This window comes from Channa argus, chromosome 13, assembly GCF_033026475.1.
Source record: "Channa argus isolate prfri chromosome 13, Channa argus male v1.0, whole genome shotgun sequence".
NCBI classification, from domain to species: domain Eukaryota; kingdom Metazoa; phylum Chordata; class Actinopteri; order Anabantiformes; family Channidae; genus Channa; species Channa argus.
Window position 1 is genome coordinate 13,887,801 of NC_090209.1, and position 16,437 is coordinate 13,904,237.

The window sequence follows — 16,437 nt, forward strand, 5'->3', positions numbered from 1 at the left end:
AATATAGAGGCTCACATGTTTACTGCCAGTGCTTTGTGTTTCCTGTGCCTGTGTTTCCCAGCTCATGCAGTTATTATGATATGATGCAGAACAGAATCATGATGTTAGTGAAAACAAAACCTCAAAAATTCTTCTTCTCATATTCATGATGAATTAATAAAAAGCAATCAATCGAAGGAGGTAAATATGAAATGGGCTCAAGAATAAATTCACATCAACTAACTACAATGTAGTGTACTATAAGTACTATAACTACAGTATACTATTTTGTATTATGAAATTATTTCAGTAGTACTATTTTTGGTTGGTCATGCTGGATTGAGTTTATTCCAGTCACAGTCTACCTGTAAAAACAGAAGCTTACTGAGGAAGAATTGTACAAAATCAATTCTTGCCTTTGCTACAAGTAAAAAAGGTGCTTCTACAATCCGGGCTAAGAGAATCTTTTCATTGAAATTATCTAACGCAGTTTGTAGGTTGTGCCACACTGTGCTCAGCCTTCTTTCCCATGGGCATTGGGTGCATTCAGCAGAGAACAATGTAAGCAGGGTAGTTGGCACCGGGCACGCAGGACAGGCACAGATGTGCCAGAGTTGTTGGCAGCAGAGGGCAAGAGAAAGAGGTGGTAACAATCAGCCTGCCAACTTGCATTTCTGCCGGGCCGTGAAGCAGGCACCTGTCTCCCACATGGCCCAAAGGGGAGGGGGACATCCAGTCTACATATTCCGTTAGTCAGTGCTGTCGATATACTGTATTTGATGTTGGAATATTACGGACTGAAACACTTATAAGCTTTAATACATTTGGTTATACAGCACCTGCCTGGGATTATTATTTAAAAAATAACAAAACAATAAAAAAAAAATTCTCATCTCAAAGTTTTGTGCCAAGTAGCAGCTGTAGTGATGAGCATCAACTTGTCTGCATGGTGCACTGAGATGTGTTTGATTTAAATTCTGGGAAAACCTGCCCTTAGCTTATGTATACATTATTGAGAGAACTCAGAGTCAGTGAGATGATTTAAAGACACCAGGGAGCCTGCACTGTAAGCTTCCTCTACATAACCTCCACCATAGCACCAGACAAACCTCTTTGTTCAAATTTTCTCTCATGCATACACAACAGACTCCATCAGACAGTAGAAACACCATTAGCAGCTCCTTGGACTCACTCTGACAGCTCAGAGAATGGTGGCTGTCTGCACATTGACTAACTCAGGGCAGAGATACAACCTGGGGTTGCCAGACTATTTTATAACAACTGAAGAAAATAATCCTCATGACCTAAAATGACTGACTTAATATTATTAGAATATTTGTGGTCAGGCAAAGCTGTCACATTTTTCTGTTATGTCTGATGCTGGTTTAGTGTTTCATATGAGTTGTAGTGTGTGGCGGATGGCTGGCCATCTGCCTGTCTTCATTTATCTTACTATTTCTCATTCTCATTTGTTCCTTGCCTCCCTCATGATCAGCTCAGTGTGGAATCTGTGCTGTACACACCTGTGCCCAGGCCTACAGGAATAGCCAATTCATTTCAGCAGTGGAAGCAGCATTACAGAGTGCAGACACAGGGCACAAGATTGATAGAACGAATAAAAATTTAGTCCTGAGCCATTCAGTATTTACTTTTAGGCCCAGCAGGACACGGTGCCTCCCTTTCACCTGACCGCAAGCACAATCAACAGGGTCCCAGGCCTAACCAAAAGCCTGCTCAATTGCACAAAGAAAAGACCACACGAACATTAACAATTGCAGATACATACACACGCAGCATACAAATGCATGAATACACACATGAAAGACACAAGTATGCACACACACAAACACACACACACACAAGCACACACATGTACAAAAGACTAAATTCACATTATCTGTAACACTCTTAACTGTGAACTCAGTTTTGCACATGTAAAGGATTATTCAGAAAGGCAAGGTCTGACTTGCATGTCTCTCTAGCTTTTTACTTGTGTCTATCATAAAGTTCACTGAGTCTAAGATTTAACTCTACATGTCCACAAATGCACACCCTCAAATTAATTTTAAACGCAGGATCAACCTTATGCCTCACCTGTCACCTCAAGATGGTGCAGCACAGAGTGCCCTGAGTGTTTGTCTGGCAGCTGTATCCTAAGCTGCTTAACTGCCTGGATGCTCCCTTCACAGACAGCTGTGACAGCAGCATCCTTCCTCTAGATAGCTGCCTTAGCCTCTGCTAGGAATGAATTATGGACTCACAGCATGTGACTCACAGGTAGTGATGCGCTTCATCAGAGAAAGCACTGAGTGCAACAGGGCGCACATAGTGCAAAGTGTCACACGGGGAAGCTTTCAATCTTCACTCCATCAAGTAAGAACAACCAAAACCTGAGTAGGTTTGACTTTAAGTGACCACAAGAGTGTGCAACTGAGCCCCTTTCCTTACTTCAAAGCAAACACTTTAACGATTTAGTGATTTTAAAATCTAAAAACTGCATGTTCCTGTGACATCTTATCGGCTTCACCTTTTTGAATTGTGCTATGCCGATAAGAAGATACAATCTGTTTGATTTGCTGCTTGGAACTACTGGTGTTAAATAAATTTAGTTGCCTTGCTACAAATGCAAGTTCGTCAATCACATGCATCACTGCATGGTGTGTGCTCTCCTTGTGTCTAAGTTAGATAGTGTAAAATTTCTATAAGAACTTGGTTACTGTGAAATGATACAGCCATCACTGTTGAAGATTTCAGTAGCACTACTATGTGTTAGATCATCTTAGTCCAAATATACACACTGCAGCGAGACTCATGAACACACACATTCATATACTTACACTGCAAACAGTCCTATAGAGTGAAACACACAATAGTGGGATATGGTGGGCTTGAAATGATTACTGTCTTTGACTAAATAGTTATTTTTTAGAATCAGAACATCAGAGGCAACATGTTTGTGTCTATGTGCATCTGTCTGCATCCCCTCTAATTCTAGGTCTTTTAGATTTTACTCAACCTACCTATTTGGAGAACAGCAATTTTACTAATTTCATTTTACTGTAAGGTATGGGAAAAGTACAGACTGAAACACAGTGACACATAACTGTATGTCACTACTACTGTTTGGGGTAACAGCCCAGCAATATGAAGGTCAACAGGGGGTGATCAAAGCCCCTAAAACCACAGATCTTCCACACAAAGTGCACACCTTCCCTTTTATACAAAAACACACCACAAACTCAATTTGTTGCCGTTTGCAGTGTGATCAGAAAACTTCATTTAAACAGACTTGTTTCAAGAGCAACTTCTTTGGCAAAATATTATCACCTATAACAAATAGCATGAGACACACATCAGCTTCTCAACAACAGAAAATCTCACAAACATTACACAAAGTTATACTTTATATACAGCAATGTGAGCCTTCAGTCCCTCCCAAAAGGAGTACTGTGTGTAATGACAGAGTGGATGGGGTGGTAATTACTCCCTAGTGATATAATATGACAGTGGCAGGCCCCAAAAAGCCCCCCAAAAGATCCTACCTTGATCTCTTCTAAGTAGCTGAATCAAGGCTGGGAAGATTTAATTGCCAGTCTGTCTCTTTGGTAGACACAGAGGAGCTGACTGGGGATTCCAAAAGAGACAGAGAGACAAGGATGAGAGCAAAAGGAGTAGGTATAATACAAAAATAATAACATAGAATGAGGGTGAGGACAGCCTGCTTCTGATAACCCTGCATATCTTGCCTGTCAAGCCTCAGCCTCGCAATACCCAGTGTCCAGAATACACACTATGGTCAGTGCACGTGCTTGAGCCACAGAAGCAGACACACACTCCTTTAATCCTACAGATAAATCTCCTGCTGGCTCCTCATCCACCAGCAACTGAACTTCTCTAGGCTGTTGGCTTTTGTTAACTTGTGGGTTGAGGGATTGTGCGCTGGTACAACACAGAAACACACAGATGCATTTGCACACTGACATGCACATACATGTGCGCAGATCAAATGGGTGGATCTCTGTAGAGTAGAACACAAACTTCTCATTTCATTCTGTAAATATATTGCAGAACTCTGATCAGCTCTGCAAATCAAAACGCTTTGACTCTGTTATGTTCTCTTTTTTGTCTACTGGATCTGTATTATCTATCCTTTCAAGGAAACTAAAGATGGGCTGGTAAAATGATACAGCTCTATTCTTTCTCTGATGACTGATGTCATGATTCTACCTTAAACCAATGACAGTGCAGATAGTGATATGTTGGGAGAGTTGCTGTATATTTGGCTTCATGTTGCAACTTGCATAGACCCATTCAGGGCAGGATTAATAGAACTAATGAAAATATGCCCAATATGGCTTCAGCTTCATTGCATTCCAATGTGAAATTTTTCTCTGTAGCACCTAGTGTGTCATAAGCATTTTATGTAATTTAGATTGAACCATACCACAAAATTTGTTTTACAATGCAGCTCTCAGCAAGCGTGTTCCCTGTGTGTGTTTTTGTGGTGAGTGAGGCTGTTTTGAGGTCAGTAATGACTGACAAATATCTGTCAGGGCTAATGGGAGGGGACAGCCAGAGATGATGGGAACACAGAGAGAAAAGCACGGCTGACTGTAAAGACAAGGCATAAAATGCTTCTACAGTGTTCACACAGAAAGGGTCAAAGTGAGAACATGAAACAAACACAGGAATATGTGTAAACACACACCCTAATGTGGTCATCCATGTCAGGGTAGCCATATAAGGGTGCAGTCTTTCCATAACTCACACTCTAGCAACGATACAACTAATCCTATTTATGTAACTTCCTTTTTAAAGTAAATCTAGAGCTTTAATTAAAGTACTGCACTATCATGGATTATTTTGAGTATCGAATACTCATTACAGTATAGTAGTATAGTACAGTACAGTATTCACTTACACTGAAGATGTTTTAGATTTGTTTTTTACAGCTGTAGAAAGCAGGACAGAGGTGAATGTTGTAGCTCCTAGTGATGTGAAACATTTTACTTTTGCAAGGTGATTACTGTGAATTTAGAGGGCGACTTCGCCAATTTTCATATTCCTCTCTAAGGCTTTAGTTTAGGGTGTAAATGTACATTAAACTTTTAAACTTCCCTCTGACTTCCCTACATCAAAATATTTCTCTACTTCTAGCTGAAAAAATCCTCCAGATGACATCACCCACAAGAGTTTTTTATCATAAGTAGTTTAGATGATGTCATCTGGAGGAGCTCTGTAAAAGCTTGGAGGCATTTTTCAGCTAGAAGGAGAGAGATGTTATATTATAGGGAAGTCAAAGGGAAGTATGTATTACCCAAACTGAAATCAAAAGAAGCCAATTCAAAATGAGTGAAGGTTTCTTTTAAGATAATACACGTACATACTCGTACTTCATACTCAAATATACAGTTCTCGCTAATAGATTAAGAGGTACTTCTATACTTGGTATGATCAACAGTGACACAGAATTTCACAACTTTTAAGACTACAGTATACATGTTCCATGATACAGACAAACAGTTATAATGGGGAATAAACTGAGTGACTGTATTATGCAGCAGGTAAAAAGACAAAAAAAAAGAGATGATGGCTTATTCCAGCCATCCATTACCCACGTCCTTCTTAAAATTCCCTGGTCTGCTCTGCTCTTTCTCGGGTTTCTATCTTTTTATGTATTTTCCTTTTGTAAGGAATGCTCATCCCTTGGCCGACAGCCAGTCAGGTTTGTAAGATGATCAGAGTTGTCCAGTGGAGGTGTGTTTGAATACGGCTGGCTGAGGGCAATTTCTGAGTCAGTGATAGATGGACAGCTGGAATGCAATGGAGGAGGAACCAGACGACTGCTTTGTTGTGGCTGTTGAAAGACAGTGATCCACTCCAGCAGAGGGAGATTAGACTTATGGCACTGCTAGAAAGTTGAGCTAAAGTGCTGTCGGTACATCAGTGCACTGCAACAGGAACACAGGGATAAAGAAAGGGAGAGATGAATGCAGAAAAGAAGGAGAGACAAAAAGAAAGAGGACAAGGTGACATTCTTCATGTCAGAAAGTGCCAACTAGAACATGTACCCGGATGTTCAAATCTGCTGTTACTTGTTCCCTGCCACCCAGCCCCCACTCAAAGCCACATCTCTCTCCCAACTCCTCCCTGTCTTCCCTTCTTCGAAGTGATGGTCACACACCCAGGTGGAACAATACCCAGCAACATTTTTCCCATGCACCTCCCAGCCACCTGTGCCCTTAGGTATGGAATTCTATCACTCAGCCACAAAGAAATGGATCAACCCAAATACACTTCAGAGTAGAGAAACAAAGGCAACAGATTCTCTCTGAGATTAGACCCTCAGCCCTAAGGGAAGACAAAAGGAGCAGGCATGGTGGGTTGGCAAAGGTGGGGCTTAAAAAAACTGTACCTGTGCACTTTGAAGAACACAAGCACTAATATACCCCTGCCAAGTGTTTGCCAGTCCGTTTCATTGACTTTGATTTCCCAAGGAGGGTAGAGGGCAATATGCTATCAGAGTGGGGGAGGAGGCTGTGGGATTGACAGCCTGTGCTTTCATTTCAGCCCTGCAGTGTTTTGTCTATGAATACAGAGTAGTCTAACAAACAAGCATGTCCTCAAACACAGTGCTCTCTGTTCATCTCTATGCAATTCATCTACTACCCAATCTATTTAAGTGCTGGGGGGTCTCCTCTGTAATGTCACTTGTCATTGGTATGACTACAAATGGCACTTTTTTATTTGAATCAACATCTATTGCCTTCCCGTTTAAAGCACAAGACAGCTGGGTAGGTGTGTGGTTAGAGAATCAGGGCAAGACATCAAGCATTTGTAAAGGTTAAAACAAGATCAGAATTATATAATGCTTGGCTAAAATTCTGTGCCCACATACTGTAATTATGAGTTTGTAGTGAAATACCCTAAAAAAAACCCTATGGATCTGATTTCCCCTGGCCCTATAGAAAGAAGCACAACATCTTGAACCAGACCAGAGCTTATTTGTCAAAGTTGAGAGCAATGTTTTCCCTCTGTTGTCTCACACGTAGGAGCTAAACCTATGTAAGCATTATGTTTTTTCATGCCACTACCCACACCATCAAGCTAAGCAATGGTGTATTCTTCAAATCTTTCTTTGATAGCAGCCATACATTACTCAGTGAGCTCTGGTTGATCTTGGCTGTGATAAATCTCTAGTCCATAGATGCGTGGACATAAACCTGTACCTGCTCACACACAAACTTCCATTCACCAGAGTTAATGCATGCATATAGAGAGGAAATGAGCATCCAGGAATCACATCTCACTGACGAAAGCTTAAACAAAGCATGCTATAGATAAAAGGAATGCTGTTCTTTTGAAAAGCTATTCAAAGCAGTATGGTAATGAGATTAATGAGGATGTTGCACAATATGCTTGTTAAATGGGACAGTTGAGTTGTATCTGAGGTTCAACTCTGTGAAGCAAAACACTGCTGGCCTAATATTTCCTAGGTTCCTAGGTTAGAAAAACCTTACACTAAGCAAGAACTCTCATAGTTTCAAGGGTAACAATTGGCAACAATGGGTCAAATGATCACAACTTCTTTATGAGGATTAAAGGGGAATGTCATAGACATTCAGAAAGAGTTGAGCGGCCATGACCAGTACTATTCAGCCTGTTAAACCAGTTGCATAACACATTCTTTTGGTCAGGAGATAATGTGAGAAATTGAGTCTCATTCAAAGTATTGCATTATAAGGATCAAAGTGTGACATTTGAAAAGATATTTGTGTAATAATTAAGTTACATACAAAAAAAAATACATACTAACTCATGGACCCCCCCTGACAGCACAGCACAGCAGCCTCTCCAGAGTTTTAACTTGGATTCAGTTTGTATTGATTAAACAAGCATAATAAAACATGTTAAATAGTGAACAGAGCTGCAAGTAGGTGACTTTTATTAACAATTGACAGTGTCAACTTGGACTTGCAATTCAGGACTTTTTTTCAGGACTTTCTCAAAATGTTATCACACAATAAGAAAATATCTGACAAGCTGAACAATTGTTACTGAACAGACAAAATAATCAGCAGAATAATCCATAATGAAAATAATCATTACAGATGAATAAAAAACATAGTTCAAGAGAGCTTCACTTCAGCCAACTACAACAGTATGATCCTGCTTTTACCTTTATGCATAAGTAATAATAATCTAATGTGCACTGCAATGTGACAATTTTCTGCATAGTACTTTTTTAATATGTTTTGGGATATTACTTTTGTGAGATATTTTTCTGTATATCTAAGTATTTTTGTAAAAGAGTTATTAATTTTAAAACAATTAATCAATGCTAATACTATAAATTAAAGAGTTATAATAACACAGTATATGCTTTGAACTGCATAGATGCAGTGTTATAAGCAATGTGGATGGCAGCAAATGAGATATGAGACTTTTCTTGGACTTGATCCCCATAGACTGGAGACCAAACTTGGCATCAACCTCAAAGACTTGACTACGACTTGAAAAAGTGACTTGTGAAAGTCTCTGCCAAAAAGCAAATAAACAAATTACAAATAAACAAAGCGAAGTATTCATTTATACTTACCACAAGTCTTGAGCTCTAAGATGAAGCTTTTACATGCACACAGTATGTGTGTGTCTCAGCAAGTGAACAAATACTGTAACACTTCTTGCTATTATTAAAATTCTCATGCATTGTGCATTTATAGACCTTGTGCTCTATTTATGAAGTGAACAAACACTAACTGACCATTTAAACTGTGTGTTTATAAAGAAGCATTGAGGGACAGATGCCTTAATAGAGAGGAAGAAGAGAAGGAGGACAATTGAAAAGGGTGGATAGAACAGAGTGTTACCTTTCTCTTTTTGTTTGTCAGATTATTTATGGAGTCTACACCCTCATGCAAAACAATCTCAACCTCACCAACATGCACCCCCACCACCAGTGCTATAATTTGGTAGCTTAGTGTATTTGAAGGTCAAAAAGAAAAGGGAGGATGGGGTGATGATCCAAGAGTGTTTTCTGAGCAAGCAGAGAGAAGGAAAGACTTTGACAGCACATCTTAGGTGCTGCTTACCTTTGCAGCCTGGTTCTCATTGTTATTATGATTTTTTTTTTTTAATGAGAAGTGCTTCCCTCCCCTCTGCCATACAAAGGCCTGATTGAATCTGGCATTCCATTAGCATGTTAAAGAGCCCCAGCTTCATCTGTGAGTCGCTGACTGACAGTGGATATCATCTCTGTAATTGCTCTGTACACTGGAGCCAGAACCAGAGACAGAGAGAGACTGTAAAGGAAGGGGGAGTTGAAGTGAGATAGGAAGGGAGGGATTAGGATTTAAAATAGGAGGATGCAGGAAAGAGAGGGAGATTTGATGAGGGAGCTCTCTGTATATCTCAATCTGGTACGGCTGGGACCCCATGCAGAGCGATGGGAATAGTCTGTTTAAATATATTTTTTAAAGCTGCACTCACATCCCATGACACGTATCAAAGTAGAAACAGTGACAGTGTTTGTTTTTTTAACAGGAATCCTGCATGTACGAAAATTATATTCACAGAAATGATGTGGATTTTACAGACAGTGTGTACGTCTAAAAAAACACACATTAAATTCAGGCATATGTGCTGCTCACATTTTAGAGCAGAACATAATTTTTACTTTAAGGACATGATACTGTGCCTGACACTGTTAAGTTCAGGTTACAATACAGCTTCTTTTTGTCAGCTCCTCACCATGTCTCAACTCATGTCCTCTGCTCTCCCCCTACCTCTGTATACAGAAATTTCTATTTGCTTTTTCCCACCGTCTCTCTGTGTTTTCGTACTCACCCTGTTCTCTCCAACAATCTCACAACTCGCTCTTCCCCTGCATCACTGAGCACCTCCCCTCCACCATCTCCTCATCTCCCTCTATTGCCCTTGCTCTTCTTTCTCTATTCCCTCCCTTTAGCCTTCTTTTTTTCTCTGTGTCCCTCTCTTTCTCTGCAGTAAATGGTAATTGAACAAACACAGTGGTGGAAATGAGCTGCAGAAATCTTCAGTTATCTTAACTCCACATGCCGTGCATCCAAAATTAGCACTTCTCCCCTGCTCTGTTCTACACTGATCTGCTGTGACATTGTGACATGCATGCAGTCCCACAGCATCCTCAACTTTGTGTATTAATATTGGAGGACAACCCAATGGTACACTGGTGAGTGAGGGTGTATGCGTGTGTGTTTGTGGAAGAGAGAGAGAGACTAAGATGTGCAGTGCCAGCATTTCTAGGAGACTAGGTGACAATGAAAGATGTCAAGGGCTCATGTCCCAAATCTGCACAACATAGCAAAAGGGAACTCTCAGTGGTGCCAACATGCCACACATAATTCTGACTCATTAGATTAAATTTGCAACTGTGTCTCCCATAGCTGCGGTATGAGGCTATTTTTATTTTGACATTTTATCAAATTCACAGCACAAGGAAAAATGTGACTTCCACATTAGAAATGATAATAAACAAAGTGCATTATGTCCAAAGTCTGTTTGAAATAGACTGAAGAGATTTAACAATGACAAAACATATTGTGCTAAGATGATGCTTTCAGGTGTTAATGAAAGGTCAAAGCAGCTTCACTACAGGAGAATCTCTGAGCTTGTTGTTTAAAGGATAGAGTTCTAACCAACCACAGTCTTTGTTTTAACAAGGCCTAATTTGAATGCGTAGAACTGTGTTTGTAATTTTGGGTTCTCCATAAACCTCATACTTCCTATTTATTAGGAGTGAAAAGTGTCTGTTCTCAGTGCCAGAGGGTTATTAGATATGCTTCATAAAGGTAAATAAATATTTCTACATTTATTTTAGTTTAGTTGACCTCACAGACATTTTATTATGGGAAGGAAAATAAAAACCTTGTTATGAAGAACATTTAAGAGCACATATAAAGATAAAATGATTTTGTGTTTTTATCCTGAGTCAAGTTTAGACTTTAAGTAATACATTGACTGTTTGTGCCTTGATTTTTAATTTTTTTTTGTATTTATTTAGATTTATTTATTTGCGTGTTTGTTCGTTTTGTATTTGGTGTTGTTGCACGTCTGTGGATTAAATGTATGAATGTGAATATCTATAGGCAAATGTATTATGTGTATGGTGTTTTGTGACATAATAAAAACAAATCTAACAGTGCAGTACACTTTTTCCCATCATAATCCAAAACTAGTTTTGTTTTTGTTTGATTGGAAAAACTTTGCACAGACCAAGAAAAACACAGCAGAGCACAACATCTTCAGCTTCAGCTGCAGAGCCCAGGTAGTGCACATTATTTTGGGGACAAAATAATTTAGAGCAACTGAACAATCAGTACAATTACAAATGCACATATTCATGCACATGTAAAACACACAACAATAGTCCAACTCTCTACTGTCCTGGCACTCCCTGGTCCACACATACACCATGAATTCTGTAACACCTACCACACATTTGCATGACTTCAATACTAAAGAGCTATAAAGTTGGGGTCTGAATAGCAACTGCTCAGATTGTATTGTTTGTCCCTGTGTGTGTTTATATGTATGTTATGTCATGTTACAGCAAATAACACCAGGAGATTCAGCATCCATTTACATTGTGCTGATTGTCACAAACACCATTTACCAATGACCTGTAAAATGGGAAATTGTAGAGAGAGAGAAAAAGAGATAGAGAGTGTGTGAGTGTGTGTGTGAGGTAGAGGGAGAGAGTGAAAATGAATTCTAGACTTTAGTTTAGACTGTATTTGGGTCTATTTGTGTGATTGTAATGATCTCTTGTGGTCTACTGTGTGTTGCTCTAGGATTAGCATAGTAATCACAATGCATGTTGACACACACTGTTAGTCAGATTGATGTGTTTGTTTGAATGGTGCAGGGCTACCCTGCTTTACACACTGACTGACTGCATTAGCCACTTGCAACTAATCTGAGACTTAATGGCTTTCCCCAATGATGTTGTTCCCATATGCAATGTTTTATTCAAATGCTTTCTGGGTCTGTACGTAAAGTGTTGAAATCTATCACTGTTACTTTCCCTTGCACAAATGCTCTGTCCAAATCAATGTAGCTGTGTGTGAAGCAGCAGTTTATCACCAGCAATTATCCTCCAAGTAATACCCTCTCTCGTCTGTCTCGGACCAGGCAAATGGGACATGTCAGAGTTTCAGATTCAATGAATATTTATGCAGCCCCTAAGGCCAATGTTGACATATGTATGTGCGTCTGTGCATGTTTGTAGATATGTCCAAAGAAAAAGACAAAGAGTATCAGCTCTTTGTAACTGAAGCAACACAAACAGAATGGCATGTACATATTAAAGATGGGTAAATGGTAAATTGTCAGCACTTATATAGGGCTTGTTTACCTATTGGCACTCAAAGCGCTTTATACTGCTACTTATTCACACTCACAAAAAGTGCATTCACACTGACAATCACACACACACTCATACACTGATGGGGGAGCTGCTATGCAGCTGGCCAACACTCACCGGGAGCAACTAAGTTGGGGTTCAGTGTCCTGCTCAAGGACACTTCGACATGTGACTGGAGGAGTAACTGTGAGATTGGTCAACAATTGCTCTACCTTCCTGCGCCACAGTCGCCCCAAAGAAGTAATTTTTAGCTCTCGGGGGGATTCCAGATACAACTATGATATCAGTGGTGCAAAAAAAATATTATTTGTGGCCTCATGGTGTTTTCTGTGTATGCGTGGCACAAATGCTGTAAGTAGCAGTGATGTAGTTTGCATACTTATGCTTGTCACTGTGCGGTCACTGACACTGTGGTGGAAAGCCCTGGTCATGCAGACACTGTGCATCCATGAGCTAGCTGCTGTCCTACTGCTGCTAAAACGACAGATGTGAAGCTACAGTGACGACAACAAACAACATTATGTAGCCGTTCCTGTGCGCTGCACGTATCCCACGCCCACTCCTTTACTCTCATCTCTCTCCTTCTCTTTTCGTCCTCCTATCAGAGTCTCAGAATGCGGCAACGCAGGGCAGTGAGACGGAAAATACAGTGATTGTTTCTGACGAAAATAGAGGGGCTCAGTGAGAGGGAGATACTAAAAGAGAGCAGGGGAAAGAGAGAGAGTGCCAAAGCATGACAGACCAAGGGGGGAGGAGAATGGAGGAACAGTAAAGAGAGAAACAGAACATTAGAGCAGGCCATTTTTAAGGTCACTGTGTGGTTATACAGGCTCAGGGGAGACTTGTAGCGAATAACAGCTCTGCTGTGAACTCATGATTTTGTGTATATTTGTGGGTAAGATAAAAAGAGAGAACGGGAGAGAACGAGAGAGAGAGAGAGAACGCGAGAGCTGGGCTGTAACATAAAGAGTCTCACCTTGTTCTGCACCATGCGCACACAGCACCCCAGCTGTCATCCAGCTTCACTCTCCATCAGAGCCAGTGGGACTTATTTGCCTGCGTCATCTCCTCAAATAACTGTCAATAACTTTTTCTGGTCCTGGCTTCACCTTTACTCAGGCAGCAGGCTGCACTGGATGCACACAGTAAATGTTAAATGATGAATGGCGTTTTTTTCCAATATACAGAGCTTACTGCAGAGAGCTGCTTCAGCGTTGATTGGACGGTGACAAATTTCTTTCCAGCAAGACTTTCACTCAAGTCAAAATCATTATATTTAAAACCTAAATGGCTAATAGATTTTGTTCTAGTTGAAATTAAAATTAATTAAAATATTCCTTCTGCATAACAAAAATTTAGATTCATCATACAGCAGCTGTTCCACAAGAAAGAAGCAACCACGTGTAGAGATTTTACTATAAAAGTACAATTATTAAAGAACTGCCGCATCCTGCCCCCAGCACCCTTACTGTCCAGACTGTCCTCTTCCCCAAGTGCCTTTGTCGCAGCCTGCTGTGAAGGTCACCATCCCTGCAGCTATGGATTACACAGACGCACAGTCAGGCAAAATACGATACTGCCCTTGAGGGAAGGTCTGAGGTTGGGCTGGCAAAGATGAGCCCTTTAGAATGTCTGGAACCCATTTGTACCAGCCAGTAATGTAGCTACTTCCAGTCAAGTGCTGAGGTGGAAGCAGAATTCAGTTGACATACTAATAGGACATATAGGGGGACCTGGTGGCCCGGTGCTAGAGCACTGGGATGGGATGCAGAAGGCTGCAGTCTCAAATCCCACCCCACCAGGTGCGGTCCCACCAAGGGCAACCCTGGCGCCGTCCCTGAGCCTGGATAAAATGGGAGAGTTGCAGCAGGAAGGGCATCCGGCTTAAAAACTCCTGCCAAATCAACGTCCGGAACATGTTCCGCTGCGGCGACACTTAAAGGGACAAGCCGAAAGCCATTGATCTTTGACCAATAGGACAAATAGGGCACCAGATGATGTAATAAGATAAAAAATTTAATTTTAAAGCAAAAAGAAAATATCAGTAATCTTTATCTATCCAATAATATTTTTGCTGGTAGATACAAATACAGACTTTCATCAGCATGTGTGTGAAAAGAAACCCTCAGGTATCAGAAGAGCATTGATGTGCAAACAACAGCCCAGATGAGTCACAACACTCAGACACAGGAAGGAATCTAATAATCCCATAGTTTTCATCGGGTGATATCAAAGAGGCTTCAAAAGGGCATTTGTCACTTTGTTTTCGAACCTGTATTCATAGTGGGGGGGCCCCTTTTCTCTTGCAAAATGGTGCCCTCAGGGTCAATTTTCCTTTGAGTGGGACAAGACCCATTTGACATCAACTCTCTGTGGAGTCATGCCACTGTATAGAGGTCACAAGAGACAAAAAACATATATACACACACAGATTCACTTTGACAGATTGTGTAGTTCTCTGCTGGCTTAGCTCTCCCCACTGTGACCTTAATTTGTTCTGTCTTGAGTATGAGTGCCCACCAGGCAGCTGATATACCTCAAGGGAAGAAACTGACAGGATGTGTGATCATTATGCACATGTGGGTTTGAGCATATGTGGGAGGAGGACAGAGATACAATGAGATAAAAAGAAGAGGGTAAAGGCACAGAGAAACAAGGTGTGCATGTGTTTGTGTGAGTTTCTCAGGTGAGCTGTGGCCACGTTCACAGGTTTAAGTAGAGGAGACAGGAAGGGGAGAGACCAAAGCTGAAAGCACTGGACGCAGAGCCACCAATAAAAGCAAAAGAACACAAGCTGTCTCCCTGTCGGCTAATCCTCTAATGAAGATTTGTGGCAGTGGCTGGCTGGTGATTATTGGCCCAGTGCTCAGAAAAAAAAACATCTTTGGTGCTACTGTAAATACAATCTCTCACATTTACACAAGCTATCACAAGGGCAAATGAAAATTTAAGATAGGGGCAATAACAATACTGGTACAGTGTACAGTATTACGCTGATTAATGCTGCGCTGTGGTATCAGGCTATAGCCTGATTCCACATTAATAAGTGATCGTATTTCAAGCCAAAAGAGAAGAATCCAATGCTATTTTACTTACAGTTATGTTGTTTTTCCTGTTCTATTCGGCCAATAGCATCAAATTTCTCTATGCTAATTTTCTAGAAATGCTTGTTTCCATCCTTCCATTTCACCATAGCTCTTTTGAACCACATGAGCTGTCACTGTCTCAGTTTCAGTCATACCTGGGAGCTGGGTGGAACGTGTAAGCAAGACTTCATCCATCCATGTAACCCATAAAAGAAACTGCTACTGCATTAGAAGAATATTGCAGTGGGAAATTTAAGCTTTTGACCATCTCCACACTTCCTCCAAAGATGTGCACTTGGCTTTGTATATATCACAAAAATCTCTCCTCCTGTGCATCTTCCATAAAGCACTGAACAGCAGCCACAGGATGAAGAGACAGTAACATAGTGTAAGTAGATGGCCTGAGAGACCACTTTACCCCTGTGTCCCTTGCAGCCTTCTGATCCACACCAATGGCATCTCTGAAGGGTAGGGCTGCTTACTAGAGACTTGTGTAGAGACAGGTGTGCATACCAGACGCTTCCTATAAGCTCTGCGCCACGCGTATCCCATAACTACCTGATAGCAAGGATTCCCCGGCTCACATCCAATGCTGAATTAAACCTTTCCAAAGAGCCCTTCTTGTAGCTGAAGTTACAGTAACTGTCATCAGGCAAGACGCCACAGAGGACAGGTCTGAGCTTGAATTTTTTTATGACCAACTATTTCTGCATCTCATTAGCCATTATGTACCCTATTAAAACACATTGGAACAGATTTAGTTGGCAGGAGAAAGGCGTTAGGGGTGGAGATTTAGACTATTTTGAGCTGTTCATGTAACATTAAGGATTAAAAGCTAGCTCAACGCTTCTTGGAAGCAAAATCTAGTTCTATTCTTCAAGTCTATGAGCCTGAATAACTGATATAGTAAAATGAGAGCTGTTTGGATGGTTGAGGTCACACAGTGAAGAGACATCTTTGTGGCCGAGG

At 40.8% G+C, this 16,437-nt stretch overlaps 1 protein-coding gene across 3 annotated transcripts in view; it reads right to left on the reverse strand.

Annotated features, from left to right (window-relative positions):
- The window catches only part of znf385a (zinc finger protein 385A), a 58,017-nt gene that overhangs the window by 28,951 nt on the left and 12,629 nt on the right, over positions 1–16,437 (reverse strand). Inside the window, exon 2 of one of the 3 annotated variants that reach the window (XM_067526805.1) lies at positions 3,522–3,603. The exons of the other annotated variants lie outside the window; for them this stretch is intronic. The gene's annotated coding sequence lies outside the window, so the exon portion shown is untranslated. The remainder of the gene's footprint in view (positions 1–3,521; positions 3,604–16,437) is intronic. 3 annotated transcript variants of the gene reach the window in all.